The 18,677-nt window shown below is 45.1% G+C and overlaps 1 protein-coding gene across 1 annotated transcript in view; it reads right to left on the bottom strand.

Annotated features, from left to right (window-relative positions):
• LOC124721894 (homeotic protein female sterile) overlaps positions 1–18,677 on the bottom strand; it is a 564,607-nt gene that overhangs the window by 149,019 nt on the left and 396,911 nt on the right. Inside the window, exon 3 of the mRNA XM_047247046.1 lies at positions 10,950–11,052. The gene's annotated coding sequence lies outside the window, so the exon portion shown is untranslated. The remainder of the gene's footprint in view (positions 1–10,949; positions 11,053–18,677) is intronic.

Here is an 18,677-nt window from a genome sequence, read left to right as displayed (position 1 = left end):
CTTCTGGAAATCTGAAAATATGAAATAAATTTGACATCCCCTGACGACCTAAAATTCAGCCATCTTACCGCAAAAATGATTATTTTCAACAAGTAGCACTCATTACTTCGCCAGAATGAAGAGCTAGTTGTGTTTCACAATAAAGATATTTTCTGAACCCATGTTGGCTATCTGTCAATCTGTTTCTTCATTGTAGTTAATAATGTTCCAACACGGTTTATGTTCCAAAATCCTACTGCAAATCGACATTAGTGATATGGGTCTGTAATTCGGTGGATTACTCCTATTTCATGTCTTGAATATTGATGTGACATGGGCAACTTTCCAATCTTTAGGTACGGGTCTTTCGAGTAACGAGCGGTTGTATATGATTACTGAGTATGAAGTTATTGTATCAGCATACTCTGAAAGAAACCTAACTGTTGTACAGTCTGGACAGGAGGCCTTGACTTTGTTAAATTATTTAAGCTGCTTCGCTGCCCCGAGGATATCTACGTATACTCAAGTTGGCAGCTGTTCCTGTCTTCAATTGTGAAATATTTACGTCGTCTTCTCTGGTAAAGGAATTTCGGAAATCCTTGTTCAGTAACTCTGCTTTAGTGGCACTGCCATCAGTAACATTACTATTGCTATAGCGCAGTGAAGGTATTGATTACATCTTGCCGCTTGTGTACTTTGCATATGCGCAGACTCTCTTCATATGGCTAGAGATATTTTAGACTTGCCATGTGAATTGACGTTTTAGTTCTGAGGTGGTACTCATTAACATAGGGTAATGAAATCCTTGTCTCGCTGTTGCACCAAAAAAAGACTCATGTTTTATTACTTTCCAGCTGCAGGAATTGTGCAGCTATTTTACTGTGCCGGTCTATTGTGGGCAACGATGACGTCAGAGCTGGCTGTGGCCAGTACCGGTATCGGTGGCTCCCCTCCCCTTTCCACCACTGAACAGCCCCTTCCATCATTATGACTATAGCCGTTCTGCGTAGTCCCAGTTCTAATTCAGCCATCAAGCACGTCGCGAAGCTGATTACGTCGTTGGTGCAGCCCCGCCGTCGTCACGCGACACGTACGTTCGTAGCGGGAGGTAGTTTACAGCTGGACGGCGCACCAGGAAGTGCGCATTCTCCGCACTTCTCATAATGGACAATGCGGGAGCAGATGCAGCGCGAATGCTCGTGCATCGATGATGGGCGGCGGGGCTTCTGCATACGATTAACAGCAGAGCGCGTTAAGCCGCAAGATAATTTTCCCATGAATATTTATGTGCTCTTGGCAAACCGCAGGTTCGGCGGGCGCGGTTTTCATATTGCAGCCTCTTGCAAGGTTGTGCGAGTTTCTAAAAGAGAAACGCCAAGAAAATCAAAGCAAATGTAATTTCCTTGTCCCTCAAAGCTGATAAATAACTATTGCTGAGTGACACTGTTTCATTATTTCATCCAAAGCAGGTTCTTTTTGCAGAGTAAAAGGATTGCTATCGCTATCCGCACATACAGTAGTTTGAATTTTGACACTTCGCCAAAATTTGCACGCTTTTGGACTACATTCTTGCAGATTTGTCATCCTTAGCGTCAAAATAACGCCAATCTTATATTATAATCAAAGCGAAGACTTGTTACTCATTATTTTGTGAAACAGTTGGTAAATTGTAGAGTCCAGCTGAATCAAAATAGTGCTTTATTTATTCTTTATTCAGAAGTATGTTAATGAAATTACGTCATCTTCAGTGAATACTTATCATATAAGCGCCATTGCCTTCAGGCTCATGACATGGCTCATAACACTCTCTGAAGTCGAAAAACCATTTTCAGTGAAATGAGAGACTACGAGAAAAGCAATTGTTTAGATCTGTAACTAACACAGACCGATCCTTGTAGCTCGTAATTGTGTGTGACGAAAAGTCATTTGAATTTATTAATCGTCACATGGCTATTCGCTCATGGTGCAGAACTTACAGGGAAAGCGAAGTAAAACAACATGCAAGAGATAATTAAAAAAATAGAAGTTACGCAGCGATGATCATAAAAATCCCTCATTTCTGAACACTATCATCTTTAATATCTTCCGGTATCTACTTCAACGATGCCCGATGGTGTGGTATTTGCTTCTCTTACAACAGTGACCTTTTCAGCAGATATGTTTTCCTTTAACGGCTACGCCATAACAGTATCACCTGCTGTATACTTTGACATGTATAATTACTAAAAATGGATGTACGAACTATCGACCAAGTAAAGTGCCCACTAATGTACGTAAGGCTGATAGGCGCGATAAGGTACACAAGTTCCATTTAGATGAATTAGAACAAAATCACTGTGCAAATCTCAAGTGGCCTGAAATTTATAATATTTCTCTATTGACGAAACAAGAATCTTACATAATATTCTTGTACTACTGGAAATGCTCCTTATTTTTGACGGGTGAACCGTGCTTTTTAACAAGATGAGTCATCCTCTTGCAGCGTTGTTGGTTCGTTATAACCACAGTAGTCGTCTATCTCTCCACCAGTTTACCTTCCACCCCACTTCTGTTCAGACTAACAGTGTATCAATTATACACACTACTTTTTTCGATGTAAGTCTACAACTGTACAGCAGCGTTCTGTGTCCCTTGACCTCGAAAAATGTGTTATATTCTAGTTCCCTATTCCAGATGCAGACAAATACACATTCAAATACCTGTATCCACCTTATTGCCTTCCCCTCCAAACGTCCCTCAAAATCAATATCGACAGCAAGTATCATATTCAGTATCATTTAGAATGATACTGTTCAGATATTTTAGGTTCCATTCTGTCTCCTCTAAACGACCTTTAAGATTAAGTCAATATTCCCTATTGGTCGCCACTAGTATGTCAACTACACAACACACACTGTCCTATAATCACCTCTCTCGAAATCACACAACGGAAATAATATGACCTTAACACAGACCCACCCAAACCCAAGACAATACTTTTGACATGCAACCAGCCACTTTCACCAAAATAAATTTTACCTCACTAATTACAGTCATACCATGTAACTAACTGGTGTACTAAAATAAATCTTACCGAACTTTTACTATCAAACAGGATCCACCAAACACACTGTGATCAAAAGTATCCGGACACCCCCAACAACATACGTTTTTCATAAGAGGTGCATTGTGCTGCCACCTACTGCCAGGTACTCCATATCAGCGACCTCAGTAGTCATTAGACGTCGTGAGAGAGCAGAATGAGGCGCTTCGAGGAACTCAGGGACTTCGAACGTGGTCAGGTGATTGGGTGTCACTTGTGTTCAGAATGGTTGAAATGGCTCTTAACACTATGGGACTTAACATCTGAGATCATCAGTCCCCTAGAACTTAGAACTACTTAAACCTAACTAACCTAAGGACATCACACACATCCATGCCCGAGGCAGGATTCGAAACTGCGACTGTAGCGGTCGCGCGGTTCCAGACTGTAGAGCCTAGAACCGCTCGGCCACACGGGCCGGCTTGTCACTTGTGTCATACGCTGTACGTGAGATTTTCACGCTCCTAAACATCCCTTGGTCTATTGTTTCCGATGTGATAGTGAAGTGGAAATGTGGTGGGACACGTACGGCACAAAAGCGTACAGGCCGACCTCGTCTGTTTGACTGACAGAAACCGCTGACAGTTGAAGAGGGTCGCAATGTGTAATAGGCAGGCATCTATCCAGACCATCACACAGGAATTCCAAACTGCATCAGGATGCTGCAGGTACTATGACAGTTAGGTGAGAGATGAGAAAACTTTGATTTCATAGTCGAGCGGCTGCTCATAGGCCACACATCACGCCGATAAAAGCCAAACGACGCCTCGCTTGGTGTAAGGAGTGTAAACATTAGACGACTGAACAGTGGAAAAACGTTGTGGGGAGTGACGAATCACGGTACACGATGTGGCAATCCGATGGTAGGGTGTGGGTGTGGCGAATGTCCGGCGAACGACGTCTGCCAGCGTGTGTATTGCCAACAGTAAAATTCGGAGGTGGTGGTGTTGTTATTGTGTGGTCGTGTTTTTCAAGGAGGGGGCTTGCACCCATTGTTGTTTTTGTTGTGGACTGACAAGACAGCCAGTCCACAGTGACGGTAACCGAAAGGCACGCGCTTAAACTCACGTAGGCTGGCGTGATGTCTGAAACAGGATACGTAATGAATGCTATAAAGAAAAGTACGTAGCTGCTGGAATACTTAACTTTAATCCAGAATTGGTGAACATTGGTCTTGTTACTGTACATGCTTCATTAGATACATAGCAAAGGATAAATGGCGCCTTGCTAGGTCGTAGAAATTGACTTAGCTGAAGGCTATGCTAACTATCGTCTCGGCAAATGAGAGCGTAATTCTTAGTGAACCATGGCTAACAACGTCGGCTGTACAGCTGGGGCGAGTGCTAGTAAGTCTCTCTAGACCTGCCGTGTGGCGGCGCTCGGTCTGCAATCACTGATAGTGGCGACACGCGGGTCCGACATGTACTAATGGACCGCGGCCGATTTAAAGCTACCACCTAGCAAGTGTGGTGTCTGGCGGTGACACCACAGTTGTGTGTGGCACTATCGCAGCACAGGCCTACATTGATGTTTTAAGCACCTTAATGCTTCCCACAGTTGAAGAGCAATTCGGAGATGGCGACTGCATCTTTCAACACAACCGAGCACCTGTTCATAGTGCGCGTCCTATTGTGGAGTGGTTACACGACAACAACATCCCTGTGATGGACTGACCTGCACAGAGTCCTGAACTGAATCCTATAGAACACCTTTGGGGCGTTTTGGAACGCAGACTTCGTGCCAGGCCTCACCGACCGACATCGATACCTCTCCTCAGTGCAGCACTCCGTGTAGAATGGGCTGCCATTCCCGAAAAACCATTCCAGCACCTGACTGAACGTATTCCTGCGAGAGTGGAAGCTGTCATCAGGGCTAAGAGTGGGCCAACATGATACTGAATGCCAGTGTTACCGGTGGAGAGCGCGACTAAGTTGTAAGTCGTTTTCAGCCAGGTGTCCGGATACTTTTGATCACATAGTGTACAAACCACCCGACAGAAACCCTGAAATATAACTGTTAACCCGTCACATTCAGAAATTGTCCCCTGCCCTCATCCTTTATACACTCCTGGAAATTGAAATAAGAACACCGTGAATTCATTGTCCCAGGAAGGGGAAACTTTATTGACACATTCCTGGGGTCAGATACATCACATGATCACACTGACAGAACCACAGGCACATAGACACAGGCAACAGAGCATGCACAATGTCGGCACTAGTACAGTGTATATCCACCTTTCGCAGCAATGCAGGCTGCTATTCTCCCATGGAGACGATCGTAGAGATGCTGGATGTAGTCCTGTGGAACGGCTTGCCATGCCATTTCCACCTGGCGCCTCAGTTGGACCAGCGTTCGTGCTGGACGTGCAGACCGCGTGAGACGACGCTTCATCCAGTCCCAAACATGCTCAATGGGGGACAGATCCGGAGATCTTGCTGGCCAGGGTAGTTGACTTACACCTTCTAGAGCACGTTGGGTGGCACGGGATACATGCGGACGTGCATTGTCCTGTTGGAACAGCAAGTTCCCTTGCCGGTCTAGGAATGGTAGAACGATGGGTTCGATGACGGTTTGGATGTACCGTGCACTATTCAGTGTCCCCTCGACGATCACCAGTGGTGTACGGCCAGTGTAGGAGATCGCTCCCCACACCATGATGCCGGGTGTTGGCCCTGTGTGCCTCGGTCGTATGCAGTCCTGATTGTGGCGCTCACCTGCACGGCACCAAACACGCATACGACCATCACTGGCACCAAGGCAGAAGCGACTCTCATCGCTGAAGACGACACGTCTCCATTCGTCCCTCCATTCACGCCTGTCGCGACACCACTGGAGGCGGGCTGCACGATGTTGGGGCGTGAGCGGAAGACGGCCTAACGGTGTGCGGGACCGTAGCCCAGCTTCATGGAGACGGTTGCGAATGGTCCTCGCCGATACCCCAGGAGCAACAGTGTCCCTAATTTTCTGGGAAGTGGCGGTGCGGTCCCCTACGGCACTGCGTAGGATCCTACGGTCTTGGCGTGCATCCGTGCGTCGCTGCGGTCCGGTCCCAGGTCGACGGGCACGTGCACCTTCCGCCGACCACTGGCGACAACATCGATGTACTGTGGAGACCTCACGCCCCACGTGTTGAGCAATTCGGCGGTACGTCCACCCGGCCTCCCGCATGCCCACCATACGCCCTCGCTCAAAGTCCGTCAACTGCACATACGGTTCATGTCCACGCTGTCGCGGCATGCTACCAGTGTTAAAGACTGCGATGGAGCTCCGTATGCCACGGCAAACTGGCTGACACTGACGGCGGCGGTGCACAAATGCTGCGCAGCTAGCGCCATTCGACGGCCAACACCGCGGTTCCTGGTGTGTCCGCTGTGCCGTGCGTGTGATCATTGCTTGTACAGCCCTCTCGCAGTGTCCGGAGCAAGTATGGTGGGTCTGACACACCGGTGTTAATGTGTTCTTTTTTCCATTTCCAGGAGTGTAACTATCAAACTTTTGTATGACACATCCTTATTTTTGTAGAACGTCTCCGTTTCTGACACTTCACATTGATACCACCCCAGGCCTCTCTTCTACCAACTCATCAGATTTATCTAGTTTCTACGACTTGTCCAATCTTCCTTCACCTTCTGTTAACCTGAAAATCCCGCCGTCCAGCCTCACGTTTCCAAATTCGGGACACTTGCACGACTAAACCAAGTTTCCAATAACCTCATCGATCTAAATCCTCAGAATCCGGTCTCAACGCAGTTCTGATCAAATCCCATTCCAAAGGCAACAAATCCGTCTTGGCAGTTATCCATCCTTCCGCGTAGTGTAACACTTCGAGCTGTGCCAGGTCGTCCTCTCACATTTTTATTCCTATTTAAATAATGATTTTCATGTTTATTGCTTATCACCTTCTTTCTGTCCCTGGTAGCTGAGTGGTCAGCGCAACGAAATGTCATTCCTAACGGCCCGGGTTCGATTCCCAGCTGGCCCGGAGATTTTCCCCGCTCAGGGACACGGTGTTGTGTTGTCCTTATCATTATTTCATCGCCATCGAGACGCAAGTCGCCGAAGTGGTCTCAACTCAGGACTTGCACCAGGTGAACGGTTTACCCGCCGGGAGGGGGGAGGGGGGGGGGGAAGGGCCCTAGACCCACGGTATTTCCATTACTTTCTTTCTTTCTTGTCAGACGATATTTGCTTTCCGTAATCAAACTGTATTCACATTTAATTCCATGAGTGGTCAGGGGCAGCAATGCATTTTATTTCAGCTAAATTCTGATACTGGGGAAGCCTGTCATTAGTTGAGCTTATAAGACCTTCTGTACACTGTTGCTTTCGGCTCACCGAAACTTACAGGTGCAGAGGAAAAACAGCTTTTCCTACGGAGCAGGTTTGCTAAAAGCGATTCAGAAATAGAGTTCACTGTTCCAGCTGGAGCATACACGGCCGCGCGTAGTGGCCGTGCGGTATGAGGCGCCATGTCACAGACTGCGCGGCCCCTCCCGACGGAAGTTCGAGTCCTCCGTCGGGCATGGGTGTGTGTGTTGTTCTTAGCATAAGTTAGTGTAAGTTAATTTAAGGTAGTGTGTAAGTCTAGGGACCGATGACCTTAGCTGTTTGGTCCCTTAGGAATTCACACACATTTGAGCATTTTTTTTAGCATACACGAGTACGGATTGGCCAGCCTAATCCACCTAATCCGTGGCTCCGGGAAGACAATAGGGATCCGCTGGATGGGCGGCCTCAACGTCCTGTTCACAAAATACAGAACGGAAAGATTCGGAATATGGAGAGGCGTAAAACCTCTTACGTTGCTAAACTGCTACATGTGGTCTGGGCGACCTCTTCCTGAAACTACCATTTCGTCCTGTTGCTGGACAGCACTCCACATCCTGATATATTGCCACAGCTGCTCCTGAGAAAATTTCCGCTTCAGGCAGGCGGAAGTAAACAATTTCAGGGTGTAGAGATCTAGTCCATGTAATATACTCTATTAGGTACAGCAGCAGAGCAATTAGCCGCAGTAGACATCAGCCGGGAGGAAATGGTTGATGAAGTGAACAGGTCACATCGAGTGTAAAAACACATGTGCGTCAGTCAGCAAAGGTGTTCAATCTGGCGGTAGGTGCAATTTTAGGCTCGGAGAACATATTGCGTACACTTCAATCACTCATGGATGCAGTTGGAGAATGAGATAGAAAGGAGGAAGGGAGGGAAAAGGCGTTTATCAAATGCCACGAGGAATTTTCGAAGAAAATGGAGAAATACGATGACACAGTAGTGGCAGTCATAACATGAGTTACACAGAATGCGAAAGCGATTCAGGAACTCAAAGCAATGATACGTTCCAGAGCAACCAATCGGAAACAAACGAGTTTCAGCGGCGTTGCTCAGCCACGAATCAACGTTTAAAAGAGACAGAGAAGGTAGTTGATTGAACTTCCACAGAAATAGAAAAGAGAATTGCATAAGCAGTGTCTAATGAGGACATTAGCTGGATACGGCCACTCCCGCACCAGCAGCGCTAGGAGGTACGGGAACTCCTAAGATTCCGAGAGTTCAAATGGCTCTGAGCACTATGGGACTTAACAGCTGTGGTCATCAGTCCCCTAGAACTTAGAACTACTTAAACCTAACTAACCTAAGGACGTCACACACATCCATGCCCGAGGCAGGATTCGAACCTGCGACCGTAGCAGTCACGCGGTTCCGGACTGCGCGCCTAGAACCGCGAGACCACCGCGGCCGGCATTCCGAGAGTACTTTATACACTACGTCCATGTATCTGTTAGCTGCTGTACTTGCCTCGACAGGTACAAATTTACAAATCTTTAACACAACGCAGCGCTTCAGCAACCGTGAATTGTTCAGGTAAACTAAAAAAATATTACCTTGCAACTGAAGGCTCAATATCTTATTGTCTGAACAATTCACGGTTGCTGAAGCGCTGCATTATGTTAAAGATTTGCAAAAGTGTGTCAGCCCACCCACTTACGGGAAGATTTCGGGTGTTAGAGGAGAAGCCGTAGCGGTCCTTCACATATCTGAGCTCGCGTAATTTGCAAGAGAGGACGACAATGGACGACGCCTACACTATCAAAAAAAGGCGGTGTAGTATGCTACTTTATAGTTTTGCCTTTTCAGCATTTCAACAGCGTATCCCTGTGTGATGTCCTTAGGTTAGTTAGGTTTAAGTAGTTCTAAGTTCTAGGGGACTGATGACCTCCGATGTTAAGTCCCATAGTGCTCAGAGCCATTTGAACCATTTGAGTGCTGATCACTATGATTTTTCTTTTCAGGCTTTATTGTTGCTGTTAATTAAGTATTCTTATTTACAAAGAATTTCCTTTCTGTTGTACAGTTGCCATTGGTTAAATGACTTTATTTCACATAATAACTTACCTTAGAAAATTCGATTGGTACATAAATGAACAGTGACTTTTTCATTACCTTCTCGTAAGGACGCCAGACAACTCGCTTCTCACTTCATACTTGTATGATCCATTAAAAAGTACTGTAGGCCATCTGTGGCATGGTCCTAATTTAGGATTTCTAAGTTATGTGCAGCCTCGAGAAGGCGACACCCCCCCCCCCACACACACACACACACACACACACACCCACCCCCCCCCACCCCCCACCCCCCACCCCCCCCCCCACACACACACATAACCAGTGGGAAGGCTTAAGGGGGTAAAGGACCAGCACGTCAACGCCAGAGCATGTCTTTTCGGCCCATCGACACCGTTGGGTCCTGGCGGCGTGGGCGATAAGTAGCAGATCTTAGCGGGCGATGACAGATGTGGACGATGACCTGACCGTGTTAACACGGCGGTCATCACTGCTGATCGACGCACGTCTCCGCAAGAGAGGATGGTCAAAGGAACCGACTTACGGAACCGGCGACCGCTCATGCGCCTAAGTTCACATTCTTGTTTTTTCTTTTTTTGTGTTTGAAGAAATCAAGGTTGAATTAAACTGCTAGCTTGATAGTAATTTAACTTTGATTCAGACAATACTGTCCAGCAATACACTGGTGGCGACCCAAGTTTGCCTTTCTGAATGAGTTGCTCTTTCGTTGGTGTTATACAGTCAATGTCTAAAAATATATGTTTGTGTGTTATTGATGAATTAATAACTATATGTAATTAGCATATAAAACTATGATTTAAGTACTTATCCCAACATCATAATTAAATTGTCGACGTCCTCCAACGATAAACCTTTATGACAGGCCCTCTGATGTGCTTAAATTTGACGTTCCGTGCAATCGCCACAGTCATATCAATAATCACTCTTAGTGTTTCGTGGGGATATACTACCGCTGTCTAACCTGCAACGGTATTACTGGCAAATGACTATTTGGCTACCCACGGAGTTTCGCAGCAAGTTACCGGTTTTATTTCCGAATACGCCCGACTTCTAGCGATAGAACTCAACATTCTCCACCGCTTCCCCACAACATAACTCCTTCCTTTTTATTTTATTTTCTGTATACCTGGTCATGCTTCCAGTTCTCATGTCATAATCCCATCCCGTAATACCCTCACAATACACAATTTTCACTCGCCATTTTGTCATAAAAACACTGAAAATTCCGTCGCCCAAACCACTATTCGCCAAAGAGGGTTTTCACTTTAGTAGCACATGTAATTTATTACCACCACCACCACCACCACCACCACCACCACCACCATCATCGTCCCCTAGCAAATACAGAGCAGAAATAACAGCAGCAGCAGCAACAATAACGAAAACAATAACAATAACAACAACAACATACCACTAACAGCTAATCATTCCTTGTCCGTGAAGGGCAAGAGAATTTAACTGAAATTACACAAAAAAATCTTTGTTAGGGACACTCCAAGGTAAGAAAAAGTTATCAGCTGACCTGCTGAGAGGCGATGACGACAGACGAGCAGAGAATAGGCTCCACAAGCCCGGGAGGTCCCGGTGTAGAGCTGCTCACTAGAGATCCCAGCTGGCCGCGAGCGCTGCAACAAACGTAATACGCTTACAAATGTTTATGGCGGAATTTTCTTTTGTTGAGTTTTTATTTTTTTCCATTGATATTATCTATGTTACCTTAAGTACGTAAACTTATATGTAAGTTAGTGTTGTAAATGTACATTTTATACTGCACTGATGCTATGTTCAAAGAGATTAAAATCTGTAATATCACAGTAACGGACATTTCGAGAAAAGCGAGAGGACGCAAAGAAAATGAGGGTTGGCGTGAAGTTTTCTGGATATCGTGTACAGTTAACTTGAGGATTTGAATGACTCAAGAACTGTAAGTTAGTGGTAAATGTAGAATAAAGAACGTTTAATTCCAAGTGATTAAAGTTGTTAAGATTCTACGAGTGATTTATGAGCATCGAGGAGTTGATATGTGAGCTACGTTATCAAGTCACGTTAATTTGACCACCACCTATGTTCGACGTCAACGTCCAAAAACCACTCGAACACGGCAGCTGACAGCACTAGCAGTTGAGGGGGGACCCGTGAAACGGTACAGTCGTTGTTGTAACGCGGAAACGGAGCGATTTATCTGATGTTCAGATTAACGTTTGCGGAGATGAGTATGGGCGAAGAGACGTGCAACTGTTGAGCAACTGACCACCCAGATGAACCGAGGGGCTACCAGCAGTGTACACGTAACGACCGTTCATCGAACGTTGTTGTGTATGGGCGTCCCCAAGAGGCGCCTGGTTCGTGCTCCCATGCCAACCGCTGTTCTTCAGCAACGACTGTTGCAACTTGTACGCCAGCATCATAAGTTTACGCCCACTGAGTGGTGACAGACTACCTTTTCAGATGAATCACGTTTCATGCTTTTTGGCGTAAACGGCCTTGCAACAATCGTCGGAAGGGTCCAGGCAGGAGGAGGGGCGTTATTGTCTGTGGAATGTTTTCGTACATTCCCTGGGCGATATCGTTATTCTGGAAGGCACAAGGTATCAACTCAAGTATGTATTTGCCTTGGGGTCCATGGACACCCTTATATGCAGTTTGTTTTTTCTCGGCACGATGGCGTCTACGAGCAGGACAATGCAACGTGTCTCTCAGCTGGCAATGTACGTGTGCGGTTCGAAGAGCACCTGGATGAGTTTGCCGTACTCCCCTGCTCATCAGACTCGCCGGACTTAAACTCAACCTATGATCGGTGGGACCGCCTCTTTCGGGCTGTATGCACCATGGATCCGCAATAGAGAAACCTAGCGCAGCTGGCCACGACACTGGAACCCGCATGGCTCAACATTCCTGTAGGTATCTTCCAGAACCTGACACTCTTGCTGAACGTCTCGCGGCGGTCCAGACGCGTGGGATTAGCCGAGCGGTATATGGCGCTGCAGACATGGACTGTGCGGTTGGTCCCGGCGGAGGTTCGAAACCTCCCTGGGCATGGGTGTGTGTGTGTGTGTTTGTCCTTAGAATAATTTAGGTTAAGTAGTGTGTAAGCTTAGGGACTGATGACCTTAGAAGTTAAATCCCATAAGATTTCACACACATTTGAACATTTTTTTTTCGCTGCGGTCCGCAGATGGTGGTTATTCAGGCTTTTGACGGGTGGATAGATTAATGTGACTGGACACTGCATAAACGACTTATTACTTAATTACGGTAAGGAACGATTGACTACTAAATTGTACTGTCGTGATGGCACAGTGCACCTAATTGCCTTGTGTGTTTTCTGAGCAGTAAACGATCGAGCACTTTCAAGTATTTCGAAAATCGACAATTGTAAATAAGCTGAAAACATTAGTCCCATCTGCATATTCCTCCATATACTGCTCCGATTTTATTTGCTCTTTTCAGAAAAACTGCTTGGTTCAAGCCAGTTCGTCGCCAAGAGTGTCAATTTTTTTAGTGCATATTCGCGTAAAATCAAGAAAGGCGCCACGCCATCTTTGCAAAATTGATGAGCCGGCCGCGATGGCCGTGCGGTTCTAGGCGCTCCAGTCCGGAGCCGCGCTGCTGCTACGGTCGCAGGTTCGAATCCTGCCTCGGGTATGGGTGTGTGTGATGTCCTTAGGTTAGTTAGATTTAAGTAGTTCTAAGTTCTAGGGGACTGATGACCTTAGAGGTTAAGTCCCATAGTGCTCAGAGCCATTTGACCCATTTTTGAACAATTGTACTGACTGACAGAGGTCGATGTTTACCATATTAAGCAATTAAGTGCACTGCTATTTGATAGGGCGATGTTCTGTGCAACTGAACCATGCGAAATGAATTCTAGCTTCATATAGAAGTGCTAACTGTACTAGGGTACTGAGAAGAATAATATTGAAGAGGAAACCACTTCCTAATGTTCTGAAAAATTTTGCAGAACATTAGAAATTGTTTTCCTCTTTAATATTATTGTCATGTTCTGCTAAGGACCGACGGAAAATTTAGTTAATGTTAAGAAAAGAATAGTTTTATTGTGAACAATCTCCAGTATTCTGTCGACAACGATTTTATCGGTGGTGGAAAACGAGCATTAACTAGAGGAGTAGTAGTAGTAGTAGTAGTAGTAGGGAAACATTCGGCCAGTACATCTTTAACGAATATTATTTATTCGCCTGTGATGAATTTAGAAAAAAAAAACTGTAGTTAGAAAGAAACAAAAGATTGCTACACTCTAGCGCTCTACCACTGCCGCATCTTGCTTGAAAACATGCGTTATGTTCAACATTTTGGAAAATTTTCTTAGGGAGTAATTCCAGCTGAAATGTCAAATAATAGTGCAGTTATAGTGGTCGTCGTTGAAAACTGCTCTCCTCTTGTGGAGCAGTCGTTTATTTTACTTCACAAAGATTACTACACAAGAACTTCCTCCGCTATGTTGGGCTCTCTTCATTGTTTGATGCTGAAAAATTAAGTGATTTATTTCATTTTTTACTTGCTTAAAACACTGGTGCTAATTATGACATTCACTTTGCAACTGTGTAGGAAATGCTTGTAACTAACTTTGACTAGCTTCCTAACAGAACGGTGCCTTACGAAGGGACGCAGCTGTAGATATTAACGTCACCAGTATCCCATTCTTATCAAAAGTTCAAATGTGTGTGAAATCTTATGGGACTTAACTGCTAAGGTCATCAGTCCCTAAGCTTACACACTACTTTAACCTAAATTATCCAAAGGACAAACACACAAACCCATGCCCGAGGGAGGACTCGAACCTCCGCCGGGACGCCGGGACCAGCCGCACAGTCCATGACTGCAGCGCCCCAGACCGCTCGGCTTATCCCGCGCGGCCCATTCTTATCAGTGACATCGAGCGAGGTCGAGCAGTTCTTAGCACACTGGACTCCCATTCGGGGGACAAACGGCTCGAATTCCCATCTGGCTACTAGATTAAGATTTTCCGTTATTTCGCTAAATAGCTCCAGGAAAATGCCTGATGGTTCCTTCGGAAGGGCACGGCCTATTTCCTTCGCTATCTATCCCAATACGAGCTTGTGCTCGATTCTAATGACCTCGTCATGGACAGGACGTAACGCGCAAGTCATCCTTTTTCTTCAATAGCGAGATTGCACGGAGGAAAAAGTAAGAGTTTCAGTAAATTGCAGTCTACTTTTTCTCTTTGATCTGAAATATTTTAGACGAGGGCGTGAAGACAATCCCGATGACTTTCAAGAATTCTTAATCATGCAATAAATCGCTACGAACGATGCCTAGACCCAAATTCTTGAAACAGTGAAAAACGATGATGGAACAGTATATCGTTATACTATAGTTTTCAAGGGGACCATCAGACCTGTTAATCTCTTATGTAGATGGGTATTCGGTATGTTTTAGGGACACCTGTCCGCTTCATGCGACAGCCCCTAGTTTCCAAGGAAATCGAAGTCGAAGTTCAATGCGTACGCGCTATATCCATCACGTTAATTGCGTTCAAACCGAGCTCGTGTAGCACAGGGGCCAAGGTTTACGGTTACCACGCAGGAGGTACAGATTCAACCCCGCCGATGTTTTTCTTTCCTCATCGTATATAGTATTATTAGATAATGTATGCCACACAAAATTAGACAGAAAAAAAGTCACATTCACCGTAGTCATTTCATTAACAAAGCAATCATTACAACAAACGTATTCCGTAGATTACAGAATCGTCTTACTCGTTGTCACTTGCATCGGTTGCTGTGCTAGAACAGAATTCTGGATCGTATTTGTCGTAAAAGCAACCGAAACAAAATCTTGGAGCATCACGCACAATTAAAGAAAGCTACTGCATTGCAGGCACACATTTTTCAGAATCGGAACCAGAAAACACAGTTCGCTTAAATTAAAAAAAAATCATCTTTATTAGATGCGAACCACGTGTATTTGATCATTTCTGTGAAAGCCACCTCTCGAAGTGATTTCTCTAGTAGTCTTTAGCAAGTCGGGAGCAATCTGAAATTTTTTCACGAAAATTTTAACGTGTCTGTAGAAATGAACGTCACAGATTTACAGGTTTGGCAAAGTACAGTGCAGTGGGGGGGGGGGGGGGGATGCTTTACTGTCATTTACAAAGATTTTATGGTGATGTGTCCGATTGGACTGCCATCGCAACGAATCAATAACGTGAAGAAATTTTTCTCATCCTAGCTCTTTCATGAAGTTACCTGATTTTATGCAGGTCACAGATACATTTTTTTAATTTATAAATGAACTCGTCAATCCGTTTTTGAACAAATCAAACCAATTTCCCATATGGTTATTGCATAAATAAGGAAAAGTAAGGGAACACCTTTCCTGATGCTCTTACACTCTGCTGTGAATGAATGACTGATCTTGTTCCCCAAGGGATTCATTGTTCGTGTATTGGTACTGGAAATCGGTTTGCTCGATATTAATTACATAACCGAGTTCAAAGTTAAGTAATTTCGTCTCTTTATGGAATCCTTCCGCAGCTACTAATACTTGGCCCATCGTTGCGAACTCTTTGGGGCAGTCCTAATATTTATAATTTTAACTACTAACCACAAGCGGAATACACATCTAAAGAAAGTGTGCTGTATCGATTGAATTATTAATGAAATTACTACGGCGAAAATTATTTTTTAATAATTTAGCGTCACATATACTAGTTGAGTGTACTACGTACGATGAAAATGAAAACACGGACCGGGATTGAACCCGCACAAACAGCGTGGCACACGTAAAGATTAGCCCATGCTCTACGCGCGCTCGGTAGATACACAATAAACATGACGGATACAGCACGTACGTTTAAAACTTCAACATCAGTCTTCTCGGAAACTACGGTCCGTTGCAAAAATGTGTGAAATCTTATGGGACTTAACTGCTAAGGTCATCAGTCCCTAAGCTTACACACTACATAACCTAAATTATCCTAAGGACAACCACACACGCCCATGCCCGAGGGAGGACTCGAACCTCCGCCGGGACCAGCCACACAGTCCATGACTGCAGCGCCTTAGACCGCTCGGCTAATCCCACGCGCAGGGGGGCATAAAAAGCCTCTAGTCAGCACTGGTCTCTCTGCAACATGCGCAAGAGTCATCAAAATCGGTGATTAACAGGTCTGATGATCCCTTGTCAGACTGAAATATAAACACTCCAGAAACGATGGGCACAAAGGCTCTGCGAGCGTTCTTCTACGAAAAAGGAATGTCAAGAATTCACCCGTATCGGTTTCATACAGTTTTTACGAATGTGCATTATCTCTGAGAAGGAATTTCGTCCAAATAAACGCAAAAACGATCTTTCAGTTTGAAAAGAACTCACATAAGCAGGCTGTGACACTACGAAGAATGAAATGAACAGACGAATCTGAAGACCAGGCAGTCCGAGGCAGGCCAGCACCACGCCCACGTGCGCGCGCGCTGTAATCTCTTCCAGTTGATCATCAACATCCTAGTTGATCGAGGAGCAGACAGTACTTCCCGCGGTCTCGCAAAAGCGGCCTCGTGTATCATAGGCTGCTGGCAGTAATGAAGTCATTAAATGCTCAACACTACACAGTAGGTTCAAGGAAGCTAAACGAGAATTTTGGCAAATACTATTACGCGAACAGGCGAATATCTTGCTAAAAAGATAAGGCTGCCTCAAAGGGAATGTCGGTTCGAACACCACAATGGCGTATTTCAAGTGTTACCCCTTTGCCTTCTCTCTCCATCTACATGGTTACTCTGCAAATTCACATTTAAGTGTCTGGCAGAGGGTTCGTCTACCCATTTTCGTACTACTACTACTACTACTACTACTACTACTCTACCATTCCACTCTGGAATTGCGCGTAGGAAAAAGAAACACCTAATTCTTTCCGTTCGAGCTCTGATTTCTCTTGTTTTATTATGATGATCATTTATCCCTACGTAGGTGGGTGTCAACAAAATATTTCCGCACTCGGAAGAGAAAGCTGGTGATTGAAATTTCGTAAATAGATCTCGCCGCAAAGAAAATCGCCTTTGTTTCAGTGACTACCACCGCAACTTGCGTATCATATCAGTGACAATCTCACCCATATTGCGCGATAACACGAAACGAGCTGCCCTTCTTTGCACTTTTTCGATGTCCTCCGTCAATCCTACCTGGTAAGACTCCCAAACCGCGCAGCAATATTCCAGCAGAGGACGGACAAGTGTAATGTAGGCTGTCTCTTTAGTGGGTTTGTCGTATCTTCTAAGTGTTCTGCCAACAAAGTGCAGTCTTTGTTTCACCTTTCCCACAATATTATCTATGTGATCTTTCCTATTTAAGTTGCTCGTAATTGTAATTCCTAGGTATTTAGTCGAATTGACAGCCCTTAGATTTGTGCGATTTATCGTAAACCGAAAATTTATCGGATTCCTTTTAGTACCCTAAAGTTTGAACTGCTTTACCCACCCAGTTTTAAGAACTACAGTTTAACGTGGATTTGAACCATGGTATACGAATAAAATTCGAAAGTTCTTATTTCCACTGATATAAACATCTATAGTATTATTGGATGGGGCCACGTCGGGTCCATATAGAGGACGATTGATGACAGTGAACCCAAGGCGTCGGATTGTTGCAGGTGTCGCAGCGCTCTTGTGTGGTCTACCATTGTGGTGCTGAAGGAGAGGGTGTCCCATGTGTGTACGAACTCTTCGATTTCGTGCTTCGGTTTTCTGAGGCTCTCTCACGCACCGACATAGTTACGTTACACAACGCCACGTCACACACAACAATTCGGAGTTCTCTAGCGGTAGAGGGTTGCAACTTGCGTTAGTGAAGCGGAAAAGTCGCCCGAGAAAATGCATGACATGTATCCTAATACCTCAACCGATGCCGAGAAGAGAATATAAAACTCTGAAGCATTACTTTTTAGACGCTGAACATGCTCCGGTGGCAGACGCTACAGAGGAGGCATCATGCAACACTAGGGGCTTGCAGTATTAATTTCGAGAACGTATGTTCGAAGTAGGGTCGGGCAATATACAGGGTGTTACAAAAAGGTACGGCCAAACTTTCAGGAAACATTCCTCACACATAAATAAAGAAAACCTGATATGTGGACATGTGTCCGGAAACGCTTAATTTCCATGTTGGAGCTCATTTTAGTTTCGACCACCTACGCTCAATGGAGCACGTTATCATGATTTCATACGGGACACTCTACCTGTGCTGCTAGAACATGTGCCTTTACAAGTACTACACA

Source organism: Schistocerca piceifrons, chromosome X (assembly GCF_021461385.2).
Source record: "Schistocerca piceifrons isolate TAMUIC-IGC-003096 chromosome X, iqSchPice1.1, whole genome shotgun sequence".
Lineage (NCBI taxonomy): Eukaryota > Metazoa > Arthropoda > Insecta > Orthoptera > Acrididae > Schistocerca > Schistocerca piceifrons.
Note: the sequence above shows the minus strand (reverse complement) of the source record. Positions and strands in the feature narration are given on the sequence as shown.